The following is a 16,859-nucleotide window of genomic DNA, read 5'->3' as shown; positions in this document are numbered from 1 at the left end:
GAACAATAGGCAAGAATATTTTTAGATTCTCAAAACCTGCAAAAAAAAAAAAATCCAAACCTATCCTCTAAGGTTAGGTTTGGAACTTTGCACAAAAAGGAAATTACCTAATACCTATTTATACAATAAAGAGAAATTGTGGAATGGCTTTGCGACTTGCCTAACCCAAGACATATTCAAAGGTTAACAATGAGCAGTCAGGCTTTACAATGACACCTTTGAACAATTCATTCAACCATCAAGACAGATACCAATAGTACACACTTTTTTCACTCTTCTAAAAGGTCAGTCTCAATCCATCAATATCATACTAAAAAGTTTTCATATGTATGTCTTTTTCCAAAAATCCCAAGAAACATTTAGGCCATATTAACATTTACATAGGAAGATTGTATATAATATGATAATATGGTCACCAGTAACCACCACCAACAAAAAAAAAATCATTAGCAACTCACTCAAACTTACAACACATAAAAGCACACCCATGTTTATAAATGTGCTATAATTCTTTACAAGATCTTTCAGAAATGCAGTCATTAATGTTTGCTCAAAGCACCAATAATGGAACTAGTTAGCCATGACTATTCTTTTGGGTACTGAAGCAATATCCACAGATTTTAAATGACTTTCATACAGTGAAAACTAGATATCTAATGGCATACCTGTAGGAAAGACATATTTTGATACGAGTTATTGCAAAGCCCTGCTGTGGACTGCTTTATGATAACAAATATTTTGGTTTAATTTTAAAAGTAGTGGGTGTTATAGCACCATAAAAACAGTTTTTATAATTGTGTATATATATATATATATATATAATAGTGAAAACTATTGTAATTACATAACATTTTAAAAAATATGTATTTTATATTAAATGTAATTTTTTTTTCCAAGGAATAAGGCCATAAAATGTTGTTTGTGTATTATATAGAATAGTTTAGTATAGAGATTTGCTTCTTAATGTTCTAAACTGTGTAATTTAATGAAGTATAAAAGTATTTAAAAAATGACATTCAAAATGAAGATAATTTTTACTTTATTGCAATAGAATTCTACATTATAATTCTAAATAAGATACTTTCAGATAAGGTTATGTACTCAGTACTTTTTATTTTTAGCATTCTTTGTATCAGATGAGGGTCATTTATTTCATAAACACTCTTTCCTACTACTCTATTTGTATCTGCACACAGATGTACTCAATGAAGGTCATTCTATACAATAAAGGACTGAGGGCAAAATCCAGAATTCCATGCTATGCTTCTACGCCACTGGGGAATGCAATGCCAGTCAGCTAGAAATGACATCTATATTAGAGATACATGTAAACAGTATGTACTAAAATGTACAGAATGTATATCTGGAAAGAGTCAACAGTATCTACTGGTTGCATTATGATTTTTTTTTCTCTCTCTCTGTATATATAGATATGCAAATATGTTTAGATATAATGAAATTTGATGTATAATTCTATAAATTATATATGTTTGTTATATCATTTCTGATACATTAAATAAAATGCTCATGATAACAATGCTGCCATGCTGCCACATAACAAAAAATAATGTAAAGAAATCAGTCACTTCCCATAATACACCTTCCTAACTTAATGGGTTACAAGTTGTCTACAAATATATATAACAAGACTAGCCTAACTGTTGTGGGGGGGGGGGGGAATGCAATATTGCATTACATAAAATTATTAATCTGCAGCAACATTTTTAACATTGTATGAATTCAATATAGCTTTTGTGAAAGTGTATAGCAACCTTATCTTCCAGTGGAGCCAGTGGAGGTTTAGATTACAAACTAACCCCAGCACAGCAAAAGCAATAAAAAGTTATTTTTGCATTAAAAGAGTAAGCTATCTTTAAGCAGGCCTTAAAAATGTGCTATGTGCAATTTAAATTTGTAATGTAGTAACTGTCTAAACAATATGATTAAGAAAGTACAATAAGTATATTACATTGCCAAATGTAAATGTTGTTCTTATTTATGCATTTTTCAACTTTTATAACATTTACCAGTTGGTCAGTTTTGGATTGCTTAATCAGCAAGGAGTTGTTGCTTACATTATTGGGTATATTTATCAAAAAGTGAAGTTAGAGCTCGCCACAGTCTGCAAGAGTGAAATTCCGCCACTCCATTTATTACTATGGCATTTTTAAAGAAGAAAGAAAGGTAAAAACTAAGTAAGCTTTATCAGAAAGGTCTATGTAAATAAAACCATAAGCACTCACAGAAACGCTGCACTTCTCTAAAAAAAGATTTCTTGTGTCTGCAATTCGTGTGCCACAGACACACGCAGCTCTCTGCTGTCTCCCCTTTCCTGCTCCCCTCTCCCTCAAGAATGCTAAGAACTCACTCGCCCCCTTAGGAATGTGGATCTAAGCCAATCAGCAGGAAGCTGACTCATAGGGGCACATTTACTTACCCACGAACGGGCCGAATGCGTCCGATTGCGTTTTTTTCGTAATGATCAGTATTTGGCGATTTTTAGGAAAATTGTCGCGACTTTTTCGTTGCCATTCCGAATGTTGCGCAAAATTTGGTGATTTTTTCGTAGCGTTACTACTTGCGGGAAAAGTCGCGACTTTTTCGTAGCCTTCGCGCCGAGTACGAAAAATTCGGATTCATTCAAGCTTCAGTATGGTGACTTTTCTTGGGCCAGGTTGGAGCTGCAGGGTGCCATTGAGTCCTATGGGAGGCTTCCAAAATCATGCTAAGTCTGAAAGTTTCACCCGCCGCTTACGAGCGCTCAATACGAAAAAGTCGTGACAAGATACGAGTGCATCGTAATGGCTACGAAAAACTTGCGTTTTTTTGTGCAAATCGTACTGGTAACGAAAAAGTCGCGACAATTTCCGAAAAGTCGTAAAGGCGCCGAAAAAAATCGCAAAAAATACGAAAAAGTCGCAAAATGTTCGTTTTCCAATCAGAATTTTTCCAATTCGGATTCGGATTCGTGGGTTAGTAAATGTGCCCCATAGTCTTACTAACTGAGCATGTTCACTTGGTCTGGGTGTCTGTGCAGGAGTGAGGCATTATGGGAACTTTCTTTACTTAGCTCAGCGTTTTTTCTTCCTGTTTGGCTTCTGATCATCTGAAAAGGTGAAATATTAGGAGACTTAAGGGCACTATTGAGATAACTGAAGGTATGCCTGCAGCTTGAGATTAACTCTTTACTAGCCTTTCCCTCTCCTTTAAAAACATATTTATAAAAGTGTAAAGTTTCACTTATTGATAAATAAGCTTTTAACTGGGGCCATACTTCTGCTGGACAGTGTTACCACTGGGTTAATTCTTTTAGTTAGAGATAACATTGCCAGCGTCTTAGGAACATTTTAAGACATAAATATAGAAAACTAATATAATTGGTAATGAGTGAGCAGCCCACAAATTGAATAAAATAGTTATTAAGTTTTGCAAATATTTTGCATGATTTTGTGTGCATCACCCCAATACAATAATCATGGATAATTGTAGCATTTTTATTTTGTTATATATGTTGATTTTTTTTTTTTTATTAAACCTCTTCATCTCTCCTCCATCTTTTGATTTCTGTGTAGCAAGCCAAAATGCTATTACCAGTTTCTGTATTGATTTGTAAATCATGTAACATTTCTCTATTTCACAAGAGATGCACACATATCAATGAGCAGTATAATGAAGTATACAATTTAGTCAGCACACTGGTTTTTTGGGGGTTGTGTGCTTTATCTGGTGCATTAAACTTGAGGAGGTAGCAAACCCAAAACTCTGCAGAGTGCATGTCAGAATAAAAAAAAAATTAATTGCTCATTCATGAGCATGGATTTTTTGTATATCAGAATGTGCACTGTTGCTGTTATGTAGTGTGACCACACATTACATTGAGTGCATTACGCTCTAATATTTATTTTTATATTAGGTGTAAGAAGATGTATAGTCACAGAAACCTGTATTAATTACAGTATACACACATTATTAAAATTCCACAAACAGAATTTAGGATTTTTTTTTAATATAGAGGTACATATCACATATAAAACGGCTAACATTGAAGTCTTGTGCAGACATGGAAACTATAATAACAGCTCATTAAAGGAGTAGTTCACCTTTAAGTTAACTGTTGGTATATTATAGAATGCCCAATTTACAAATAATCTTATTTTTTTTAATGTATTTCTTTACAGTTTTTACATAGGGGTCACTGACCCCAGAAGCAATGAAGGTAATGCTCGTTTGTTACTGTTGTCCTTTTTCATCCAGTCTCTCATTTAAACCCCAGCAGCTGGATAGCAGCTGAAATTCTAAACAGGAGAGCTGTTGAGCAAAAAGCTTGGCAACAAGAGCGTTAATATTTGCCCCCTTCTTTCAACATATTCCCACCTTAATGCTTATCTTTTGTCCAGCATTCGCACAATAAATGACAGAATGCATGATTTGGACCAAAAAAGGCCACGTCGTTTATTTGATATCATAGGTTGATATATTAACAAGGTACAACTTCTGTTAACTAATTAACAGTGAACTTCCTGACAACAACTCCTTATTTCTCCTTGGTGGATGGCCCATGGAAATCACCAGCCCAGAGGCAACTTGTCAGCCACCACCACACGACTCGTAAAAGCGTCCCTGCCAACCTCACTCTCTCATCACTGCCCCACCTGCGAACTTCACCCAGAAGGGACACGCTAAAACCTAGTGGAGTTCTTAACTGTGGGAAACCTCACCCATTATCACCACTATTCACATGAGCCACTGCCACCTGCAGTGAGGTTGGACCCCCTCAAACCTTCCTACACCACCACATTGACAGTGCCAACTTTGCTCCCTCCATTCAAAATGCAGCATGTTATAACCTATAGCTGTTGCATGCACTTTATCAGCACTGAACCATATTGCCTTATCCACCTCAAAACTTGTGTATGAAATTACACACCCTTAGTTAAATCGCTGAAAAACAACAAACATTAAAAATGACTACCAATTGGAAATTGTCTCAGAATATTACTCTCTTCAACATACTACAACCATACTGTATATAGCCTGGTATATATAAACCAGTTTCCTGTCGAAGTTATTGGACTCCCAAGAAGATTCTTTGATTCACTGTAGACTGTAACTTCAATGCCAAAGCTATGGGGTAGAAGAAACAGAAATATATAATATAGTGAAGTATTTTTTATTAATTTGAGGTACACCAAATTATAAAGTGTATCTCACTTCTATATTTAAATATCAGTGTTGATCAAATACAACAAGGGTCTGTAAATATATATATATATATATATATATATATATATATATATTCCAGAATTTGGTTCTTGTTGAACTAGAACTCTGAAATGTGTCCAGCACCCATATAGGTGAGTACTTACAGATATCAAGGTTATGGCAAGATCTTCAATAGATGCCTTCTTCCTCTGCAATGCTGTATATTCAGTTTTACTGCTGCTTTAGTGATGACTAAAGTTGGATGATAAAATTATAAAGCAAAGAAAAACACACATTCAACAACAATGTATGATTTAGTAAAAAAATTATGTAAATTCCTCTACTATAGTTACCTAAATGTGGCACCATATTAAGAAACACTCTATAAAATGAATGTGAATTTTAAATTAATTTTGATCTTCAAATAATTCTGCATATTTGTATTTATTATTTTAAAGGGCACATTAAGAATTTTTCATATGTGTGAATAAATAGAGTTATATAAATGGATGATTGTTAGATGCTTGCCAATCACTGTAGATTATAACGATATACTAGAAAGGGAAGTTTGAGAACAAACTTCATGTTGGGTTGAAAAACATGAAGTCACTGAATAAAATCTTTTCAGCAAGATCTTTTCTTTCACAATCCCTTCCCAGCCCCTCCTGCTCACTGCTGAATTTGACAGGAGGTGCTGGGTAGGGACAGAGAGAAAAGATTGTGCTTTTTTAACTCAGTGTGGTATTTGACAGGAGGCCCCATCGGTGAGGGAGCAGGAAGGGGCTGGGAACGGACGGAGAGAAAAGATTGTAGACAATAATCCACCTGCAGGCAAGCTTACGCGAGCAACATGTTGCTCGTGAGCTACTTCAGACAAAGCGGGACATTAATAAACCATTTAAACCAACAAAAGTCAAAGTCACCCAGTGACAAACAGTGGGCAACCTGGCAAAAATAGTGTGATAATAACAGCATTTTAAATTTAAACCAATAAAATTCAATGCATGAAATCTGATTGGCTATTAGGGGCCCAAACCACTTTTCCTATTTTTGAACTGCAGTCCCCCAGTGACCAACTTTGCAAAGATTGTGAGACTGACAGCATTTTACACTACACCATTGAAAGTAAATAGGTGAAATGTGATTGGTGGTGGCCCCGCCCACATTTTTCTAACTTTGAGTGGCAAATACCCAGTGACTAACTCTGGAAAGTTTAACAACCCTGGAATTAATACTTATATAATGGCATCAGTTTAAATATAAATCAATGAAATGTGTGGAAAGGGATTGGCTGTTGCTGGCTCCGCCCACTTGTTCCAACCCTGAATATGTAGTCAGCGAGTGACTGTGCCAGTGACTGTGCAAAGTTTGGGAACCCTGACATGCATAGTGTGAAAAAGACAGCATTTTAAATTTATACAAAAAAAAATCAATAGGTGAAGTCTGATTGGCTGTTGGTGGCTACACCCACTTTTTTTAAAACCTAAAAATGCAGTCCCTTAGTGTTAATACTTTGAGAATGGCAGCAGGCTGCATTTCCCCATTGAAAATCAAGTTAAAATCTGATTGGCTGTTGGTGGCTCCACCCACTTTTTCTAACTCTGGACTTCAGTTACCTGGTGACTAGCTCTGTTTGGGGACCTTAGTATTAATATTTAAAGAATGGCAGCAATTTAAATTTAATTTTCAAAACTTAAACTGCACTCCCCTATTGACCAGCTGTGAAAAGTTTGGGGAACATGGTGTTAATTCTGTGAGGATAGCAGCAGGTTGAATTTCCCCATTGAAAGTACAATCTGATTGGCTGTTGGTGGCTCTGTCCACTTTTTCTAACCTTGAATTGCAGTTACCTGGTGCCTAACTCTGAAAAGTTTGGGGACCCTGGTGTTAATACTGTGAGAATGGCAGCAGGTTGAATTTACACCAAGTCTATAGGTAAAATCTGATTGAATGTTCACAGCTCCACCCACTTTTGGGCATCCAACAATAATCATATTTTCATTCAGACCAACCTCATCACTATGTGATTCAAGTTTGGGGAGTGTAGCCTCAAAGCTGTAAGAATGGCATCAGTTTCAATTTTCCCATACATTTGATTGGCTGTTGTTGGCCCCTCCCACTTAGCTTTTTTTTAAAAAAGAAACATGAATGCGTAGTCACCCAGTGACTGGCTGAGCAAAGTTTGGGAACCCTAGCATCAAACCAATAAAAATCAATATCTAAAAATTGATTGGCTGTTGGTGGCTCTACCCACTTTTCACAACTAAAACTGCAGTCCCCTAGTGACCTACTGTGAAAAGTTGGGACCCTGGTGTTAATACTGTGAGAATGGCAGCAGGTTGAATTTCCCCATTGAAAGTCAATAGGTAAAATGTGATTGGCTGTTGGTGGCTCTGCCCACTTTTTCTAACCTTAAACCAAAGTTACCTGGTGCCTAACTCTGTAAAGTTTGGGGACTTTGGTGTTATTACTGTGAGAATGGCAGCAGGTTGAATTTCCGCCAAGTCTATAGGTAAAATCTGATTGGCTGTTCACAGCTCCACCCACTTTTGGGCATCCAACAATCATCATATTTTTATTTAGGCTGACCCCATGACTATGTGATTCATGTTTGGGGAGTATAGCTGTAAGCTGTAAGATTGGCAGCAGTTTCAATTTCCCCATAAAAGTCAATGGGTGAATTTGATTGGCTGTTGTTGGCCCCTCCCACTTTGGGGTCATCCAACAAATGTTCCTGTTTCATTTGGGTCACGATTATATTATTCAAGTTTGGGGGTGTAGCTTCAAAGCTATAAGTGTGGCAGCAGTTTGAAAATCTTCCCTGTCAAAGTCAATGAGAAAATTGGGGTGTTCGGATCGGTGCCACAAAAATACGGGGGGGGGGGATCCCTTAGAAAAGAACAAGCAACCTGCTCTGCTATAGGGTAAAGAAGTGTGGAGAGTTTGGGTGTTGTACCCCTAAAACTGTAGGAGGAGTAGCGTTTAGCAAATGAGGGGCACTAAGAAGAAGAAGAAGAAGAAAAAGCGGAAGAATAAGCTGAAATCGAAGAACAGTAATAAAGTTAGGGTACCTGCTCTTTGGATTGCTTCACATTATAAACATGCTAACATGAAATTATAAATAAGCATAGAAACCTTTCATAGCATTGTTCACAGCCGTTATTTCATTTCAGTCTTAAAATATCTAGAAAAAATTATCTGTTCAAGCTGATTTTTCAGCGGGAAATAGCTGCTTTTTTCTTTAATTGTTTAGCTTATAAAGATTGAGAAAAATTGTTTTTCAAGCTGCAATGCTAATAGGTTTAAAAACCTTCACTTATGGATGAGATGAACAATGAAATTATATAAATCAATGTGTTTAAACGATCAGACTAATAAAACACTCTTTTCTTGATGTATATTTTAATGTTATATCAATTATACAGCTATACTGCAGATGAAGATACCCCGTAGAGTTTGTAATTAAAATAGTTTTTATAGGTATACTAATAATTTTGCTCTGGCAGGAGTGTTAGGTTCAGGTAGAATAAGACTGCTTAGCAACCATGTAGAGATAATGAAAGTGCTGCCCTTGTTTCCCCATACATCTAAAGTGTGCAACAGGGATTAGACCAATTAAAATTCTGGACCCTTCTAAGGTGTGTTGGACTGATGTGTATATGCCACAAAAGCTGTACAAACATGCAGAGAGGCATATGTTAAAAGAGAGTTGCAGCAAATATAATAAGGCCATCAGGGACATAAAACTGCAGGAGAGTCCATGCTGCATGGAATTATGGGACTTAGTATGCCGCAGGATGGTTCATCTAAAAAGGCTTATGCTGTTGGTGAGTAGCAAGTTCTGCATACATTTGTGTGTTTACCTCTTTATGTAGTAGAAGCAGCTCCTTTCACAGAGGATTTCAAACACAACTTTGCTTTTGTATTTCACATAGAAGATTAGACTGAAGAAATTAAAGTTCTTGCATCTAATTCCGCAGTCAAGCAAGCAATTAGAAGTCTTGCTGGCAAAAAGACTGCAGCCACAAAGGACCCGCAGCCACAAAGGACCCGCAGCCACACGCAGGCAAATGTATCCATTACAGCCAAATAAATGTTACACTCCCAGTCTTTAGAGAATTCCTGTGCTCTCTCAGTAGCAGCTTGCACCCCACTTCCCAGTCTTTACAGTAGCAGATAATAGCCACATAAGAAGTACAATAATATGAATTCCACAGTATGTTAAAGGAACAGTAACACCAAAAAATTAAAGTGTATAAAAGTAGCTAAGCTATAATGTGCTGCTGCCCTGCACTGGTAAAAGTTGTGTGTTTACTTCAGAAAGTCTACTATAATTTATATAAATAAGCTGCTATGTAGCCATGGAGGCAGCCATTCAAAGGAGAAAAGGCACAGGCACATAGCAGATAACAGATAAAACACTATTGTATTCTACAGAGCTTATCTGTTATCTGCTATGTAACCTGTGCCTTTTCTCCTTTTTTCCAGCTTGAATGGCTGCCCCCGTGGCTACACAGCAGCTTATTATATGAATTATAGTAGTGTTACTGTAGCAAACACACCAGTTTTACCAGTGCAGGGCAACAGTGCATTATATTTTTATTACTTTAAAGCTCTTTCATTTTTTGGTGTTACTGTTCCTTTAAGTAATAAATGTTTTTACAATGAGTAATTTTTTAAATGTACACAAGCCCCAGACCCTCAGCAAGGGGAGTGTAAATTGTATATATTAACACACAATGGAGTTAGGCACTCAAAAAACCACATACGTTAGCAGAAAAAAAACGTTAAAAACAAAAACCATCTCTATCGCCTCAAGTGTTTCATGTTAGTAGCAGATAGTAGCCAGCCCTTGTTACCAGGGTATCCTGCCTTTTTATGGACAAATTTAATTAGTCACTAAAGTTAACTGTTTTTCCAAAAAAGTCCCTTTGTCAATCAACTCACTATTTCACATAATGTTCTCTTATTTCCCTAAACACTTTGAGATGCTCACCATTTTCTTAGAGCAGAGAACCTACTCTGAGAGCTAATTACTGTGCATGGGAGATTTTGTAGAATGGCATTGGATCGGCAGATTGCATCCTACAAGTCATATGTAGATGCATGGGTTAAACATTTATGGCTGACAGGGTGTGTGTTTGCTAAAAAGAAAATAATTATACATGTATTTTGAATTATAAATGGTCTATGTAACAGCCATACTGGCTAATTTTAAAAAGATCCCAAAACTTAATCCCAGTCTATGGGTAGTAGAGAGGTAGTCACTAAACAAAGCCTTTGTGTCAGAATTGAAGTAATTGAAGTAATTGAAGTAATTGCCTGCCCTATGCTGCCTGTGTGCCATACTCTGCCTGCCCCATGCTTCCAGTGTGTGCCATACTCTCCCTGCCCTACCCTGTCTGTGTGTGCCATACTCTGCCTGCCTTATGCTGCCTGTGTGTGCCATACTCTACCTGCCCCATGCTGCCTGTGGGAGGTGAAACTGGCAGGGGTTAGTTCTGGGAATTTGTTAGCATTCAGAAATAGTCATTACATGGTCCCTAAGATATGTTGTGGGTTGCTGTGCTACCCACAGGGGAGGAGGAGACAAGGTGTGGCTTAATATGACATAATATAATTCTTTCGCATACAGGCTGATATCACTACAGTGAGCACCAACCATTTGCGTTTTTGCTGATCTACCACCATTGGTGTGTGTACGGTCTTAAAAGCTCTTGTGATTGCATGGGTGTGGTTTGATGTGGGTGTAGTTTTAGGCCCTCGGTACCACAGAAGTTGGACAGCACTAGTCTAGACGAACCATTAATAAGAGCCGCCAGAAAAGTAGAATTTACCACTTGGTTTGTTAAAAGGAAAATGCATTTAACCTACCTTCTACATTAATATGAAAAAACCTTATATGTAAATAGTATTGTAATAACCTGTAAGATATAAAAAAAAAATTGTCATGCAATAGAAATGTAGTATGATTTCCAGCGTGGGGGTACAGCGTGCAACTGTTCTCCCAGTATCTTGCTGGGTTTAGAGGGACCTTAGATTATAAACTCTACTGGGGCTGGGACTGATATGAATAATATCTGTAAGGCAGGAAATGTGAAACCCTGCTTCATAAAAATAAACAATTTTCTAAAAATATACTTTTCTAGTAGTATTTGCCATAGGGTTATCCAAAATAGAAATTTACCATTTTAAGTATTAAGAGCCGCCCCCCTGGGTGCACACAAACAAATCAAGGGCACACATACATGTTAGATCACGTCAGCCAATTAATGGACAAAGTTCTGTCTTTTACTCTCCTGTTACAATTAGAGCTGCATTATTTCCTGTTATGTGATTTCTATAGGAGCACACAGCCCATCACAAAATGGTGGCTCAAGGTAAATATGTATGAGGGATATATATATATATAGATCTGGGTAAAATTTATATAAAGCAATATTGCTTTAATGATACAACCCTGATGTTACTGAACTTCAGCTCCCAGCCTGCACTAACTTTCTTAATATGTTAACAGAATTTTGTGATTTGTAGTTCGGTTGCACAGTGCATATTTTAGTGCCCCTTTAAGATCACATAATGGATTCAAGACAACTCACATGGCTACTAAGTACCTTTTACTCTAAGTATATTTTTCTACATCGGCTTGACAACACCATTTTATCTAAAAATGTGTTTCTCTACAGGAAGAGATGGTAGTTTTGTAGGGCAAAAACAGGCACCAACACTAACATTATTGTTACTTTTTCAGTATTCCATCATAATAACTATGCATGCAAATGACAAAGTGAAGCACCATTATTAACAATGATTTTTACAAATTTCGCCTTTGCTTTCTTTGAAAAGAGAAAGGTTTTAAATGCTTCAGTTACTTTGCTAGAAATTACTATTCTGCTTAAAGTGATCGGAATATGAAAATGTCTTACTTCTGAAAGCTATATTATTGTACTCCAATGATAATGATACTCAACTGCTTCTTAATAATAGTAATGCTTTTTATCTTCCTTTATAACACTTTAAAAATACAAGTGATAATTATTTTACTTTCCTTTTAAGTCAAGTGCAGAGTCCTAGATACTGACGATGGTATACCTTTTTTTAAAACTCATCATATTCTTGACTTCAATTGTCAGATTTAGATTTACTGACAGTTATTACTAAGAAGCAGTTAAGTACCATTCATTGTATTATGTAAAATGTTACATGATGTTAGTTTTAGGGGCTGATTTACTAATCCACGAATCCGAATGGGAAAAAATCAGATTGGAAACAAACATTTTGCAATTTTTTTGCGTTTTTTTCGTTACCGGCGCGATTTTTTCATGAATTGACGCGACTTTTTCGTAGCCGTTATGACTTGCGCAAATTGTCGTGACTTTTTCGTAGCCGTTACGACTTGCGCAAATTGTCGCGACTTTTTTCGTATTGAGCGCTAGTAAACGGCGGGCAAACCTTTCCGATTTTTTCGCAATGGCTAAGAAAAAGTCGCGACAATTCGCGCAAGTCGTAACAGCTACGAAAAAGTTGCGACAATTTGCGAAAAATTCACGACGGCGACGAAAAAAATCGCAAAATACCGATCATTACAAAAAAAATGCATTCGGACTCTTTTCAGATGGATTAGTAAATCAGCCCCTAAGTGTTGCTTTGTTTTAAGTATCCAAGATTAGTGAATATTGTAACTTGCACCATTACTTTCTAACCCATAGTTCATTGTAGCATGTTGCTGTGTTTTTTTTTTACACTTGCGTGTAAATGCGTGTGTTGTTATATGACACACCAAGGGCCAGATTTACTAAAACTCTAACTGTAAAATTTGAAAACCCATTTCGACAAATGTCTGGCATTTACTAAAATATCTGAAATGAAAAAACGTGTGGGGAAAAGTCACGAAAATTCTGAACTTTTCAGCTTGTTTTGTGCTTCGAATTGCCGCACAAAAAAACAAAAATCCAAAACCTCCAAAGTTTTGAAGCAAAAGATGGATCCTTTAGAGAAGGGAAGGGGCATATGTCACTTACTTCTACATGATCTCAGCAAGTTTTAGATGGCGAATTGTCGTATTCTGGTTTTTAGCTATTTTGATGCATAGTAAAAAGTCACAACTTTTTTTTGGCAATTTTTATCACTAAAAAATCCCATTTAAGAATAAAAAAAATCAGACGGTTGGTAAATAATAGCTGCAAATTCATTATTCAATTTATAAACTGGTTATAATCAGCTAGATGAGGAGCTAATTAATAAAGCATTAGCTACTGCTAAACCAGGCATTTTCTCTGGTGCTACATGTATTCCACAATGGCGGAAAATACACCAAACAGTGTTCTTACTGTTTGTATCTCTCACAATATATATTTAGTATATTATAGATTGCCCCATTCTGAGACAATTTACAGCTAGTACCAGTCAAATATTATTATCCACTGCAACACTTGCTTTGATACCTACAAAAAAAAAGCTTCTTATGAATGTGTTTTTTGTTCCTGATGGCTGTTTAAATAGTGGATAGGCAGGGTGAGTCTGTTATTTCCAGAACCAAAGGTGTCTAAGCCACCCAGTTCCTGCTCCTCATGAAGGGCTTGTTTCTACATACCCAGTCTTCTCAAACTGTCATTGTAGACTGATCAAGGGTAATTTACCAGTGAGCACACTGACTGGTCTGAAGTCTGTGACAAGTAAGCATACAACAGTTACTTCCCTTGAAAACTTAAAATGTGCTATGTGAATGTGGAGAAAGGGAATATTTATGATCCCTCAAGGATCATGGTCAAAATAAAGGCAGGAAACAAAAGTGAGATCAGGCACCCATTTGTGTTTTCTGCAGTCCATTGCTTTGTTTTTTCCCCAGTTAAAAATGGATTGCAGTTTTTTCTGCAAACTAGTTCATAGAAAAAACAACAACTCACTTTTCTGCCTTGGCTTATCCTGACCACAATCCTTAAGGGGTCACAAATATGCCACTTACTGTTGTATTTCCAACGTGCTTAAACTTTACCTGTCATATTTAATTAAAATATATGTTACTGTAATCATTCATTATAGATCGGTATTTTAATAAGCCACACATCCTTGCAAAAATGTGTTGCGAGTTCAACGATTACAAAATTACAAATCTTTGTTTCTAAGGCTTAAGTAATTCATAGCAATTACGGGAGTTATGTGATTCATAATTCCCACAAAAAAATATAGTAGCAAAACACCCAAATTCACCCCGTACCATCTGTGAGACTGCCTACTATTTTTATTACTATATTGTTTATTCAGGGTCTAGGACAGCATTCACATGAAAATCAGGTGGCTTAAACCTAAGTACTTGCTATTATTGATTATTGTAAAAATATTTGTGCCCAAAACCTATATACAGATTTTTCAGCGTTCTGACTCAGCTAAACCATCAATTTACTTAAAGTGGACCTGTCACCTTTCACAATTCCAAAATAAACTTTAGAAATATAAACTATATCGTTTAAGAACTTATTCTAGATCTCTGCTACTTTTGTAAGCAAAGCCATTGTATTCCAACCCACTGCTGCATTTTTGCTGGGTGCGAGCCTTCATATTGATCCGCCATCTTTATGTTTCACGTGTGTTCTGCACTTTAATATCGCGCATGCGCTGTAAATGAAGGGACACGTATAGTTCCTCGCATCCAAATTGAGAAACTGTCACGCTCCTTTGCGAGTCTGTGCGCCCCCAAGAATCTCAGGATAGAATCGGCCCATGTAATGTAGAGAGCTCGCTCACAATAGTTAGGCGCGTCTCTACCATAATAACGTGTGCGCGTTCTCATTAAAGTTACGTGAGACTGATAGTCTGTATAGGGAGGGGGAGAATTGAAGGAGTGGTGACGTAGAATACAAGGAGACGCCTCTATGCCTCTAAGGCATAGAGGCGTAGCTGAATACTTTTGATTGACAGGGCATAAAGATAATAGGCAATATCTGCGGAAAGACACAGAAAAGGAAAAAAAAAAAAAGAGAGCGCTGCTTTTCTGCACTCTGAACCAGTAGCTGAATTTTCAGGTGAGAATGACAGGTCCGCTTTAAAAACTATTTTTTTTTGTATCTGTTTAACCCTTTGATGATCTGAAAAGACAGAAAATACAGAATGACAGGAACAGAACTTAGGAGAAAAAGGACAAAGTATAAAAGTATGCCTGCTGGAGGCAACAGAGTGAAACAACGAGAAGCAAAGAGCTGCTATGTTGAAAGCATAAAGATTTCCTTTCCTATACAGTTTGGTGATCCAACCTATTTCTCTGTTCCCCTCAAAGAGGTAATTTATTAATAGCTCAAGAAAAAAGTACAGCAAAAGTTTTATTCTGTGATTGTTTTAATTTATTCTTAAATGCTAACATATTTAAGAAAAAATTTTTAGACTAAGGGGCACATTTATCAATATATACAAATTAGTAAGAATGGGAAAAATTCTTATTTTTTCTAATTTATAGAACCTTGCATATTTTCCACAATATTTTCATTAATTTCCACAATTAACACACATCTGAAATTATCATATTTATGAATGTTTGCCAATCATACTTTAATTAGCCGAAATTCGGACTTTGATAAATCTGCCCCTAAAAAGTCGCTTGCAAAAACACTGTTCTATGCATTTTCAGTAAATGAGCCCCATAAACTTGTGTCTGTTTACCTAATATGATGATTAGATCTTTCCTTAGTTAGCATTCTTAAAAAATGCTTATATTTCTGTTATTCTACAGGTTACTAATTAAGAATATTTGCTGGTTGCCATAGAGCTTGCGGTGTGACCTGTAAGTGCAAGGAATTTCAAGTGTCATTTTGCCTATATTTTTAATTTTGCAATATGTTATAATGTATATTTCTTTTTAGTCTTGAGGAAGGCTTAAGTTTATCCAAAAGAAAAAAAAATGTGCATAAATGGTTTTACAATTTATCATATTTATCAGTTATTTATTAGTCTGGAACTAATAATAAACAATTGGCTCTGCACACTGCGCTACATTTTTACATAATAATTTGTGTATTTGTGTCCAAAATGTTAAGCAACCCCCAGTGATTGTAATCACTTACCTTATACCTCCGGTTGGTGCTCCTGTTAGGGGAAAACCTGCACCAGCCCAGGGTAGTTACAAATAAGCGATCCTCTTCCTTATCTTATTTTCGCAATCCCAGGGATGTCGCATGTGCAGTAGAAGGAAATATTCTACTTTTTTTTAAAGTTCAGAATAACATGTTCCTGCATCATAAACTGCATATAAATTATTTATTGCTAAGCTCAGCACTGCTAATTTCTAGACAAATGGTGGATAACCTAGGAAATCCTGTCACAATATCTATATACAGTATACTCTGCAGAGGAATGGTTAATAGCCCTCCCTACAGTATGTAGCTGTAATGGTACCTGGGGGTCTAGGGGGGCAGTGGGGGTTTCGTTATACTGAACACTTACCAAATTAAACATTATATTAATGCAAAAAACAGTAAATCGGTCAAACAAGTAGAAAACTAAAAGACAGAATCAGAGAACATATTCTGTAACATCAACAAAAAATGTAACACCACAATAGCGAAACATTTCTCTGACTGTTCCAACAGGTCACTGTCCTATCTAAATGTAACAGGAATTGAATAAAAAAGGAGACTAAATGGATATTTTTTCTAAAAACTAGACAA

The 16,859-nt window shown here is 36.3% G+C and overlaps 1 long non-coding RNA gene across 2 annotated transcripts in view; it reads right to left on the bottom strand.

Annotated features, from left to right (window-relative positions):
- LOC116411550 overlaps positions 1–15,016 on the bottom strand; it is a 95,781-nt gene extending 80,765 nt beyond the window's left edge. For both annotated transcript variants that reach the window (XR_004223192.1, XR_004223191.1), the window contains exon 1: positions 14,697–15,016. This is a non-coding gene — a long non-coding RNA (uncharacterized LOC116411550). The remainder of the gene's footprint in view (positions 1–14,696) is intronic.
- Positions 15,017–16,859: the final 1,843 nt, after the last annotated feature.

The sequence above is a fragment of the Xenopus tropicalis genome, chromosome 6 (genome assembly GCF_000004195.4).
Source record: "Xenopus tropicalis strain Nigerian chromosome 6, UCB_Xtro_10.0, whole genome shotgun sequence".
NCBI lineage: Eukaryota > Metazoa > Chordata > Amphibia > Anura > Pipidae > Xenopus > Xenopus tropicalis.
This window is presented reverse-complemented; position numbering and strand designations above follow the sequence as displayed.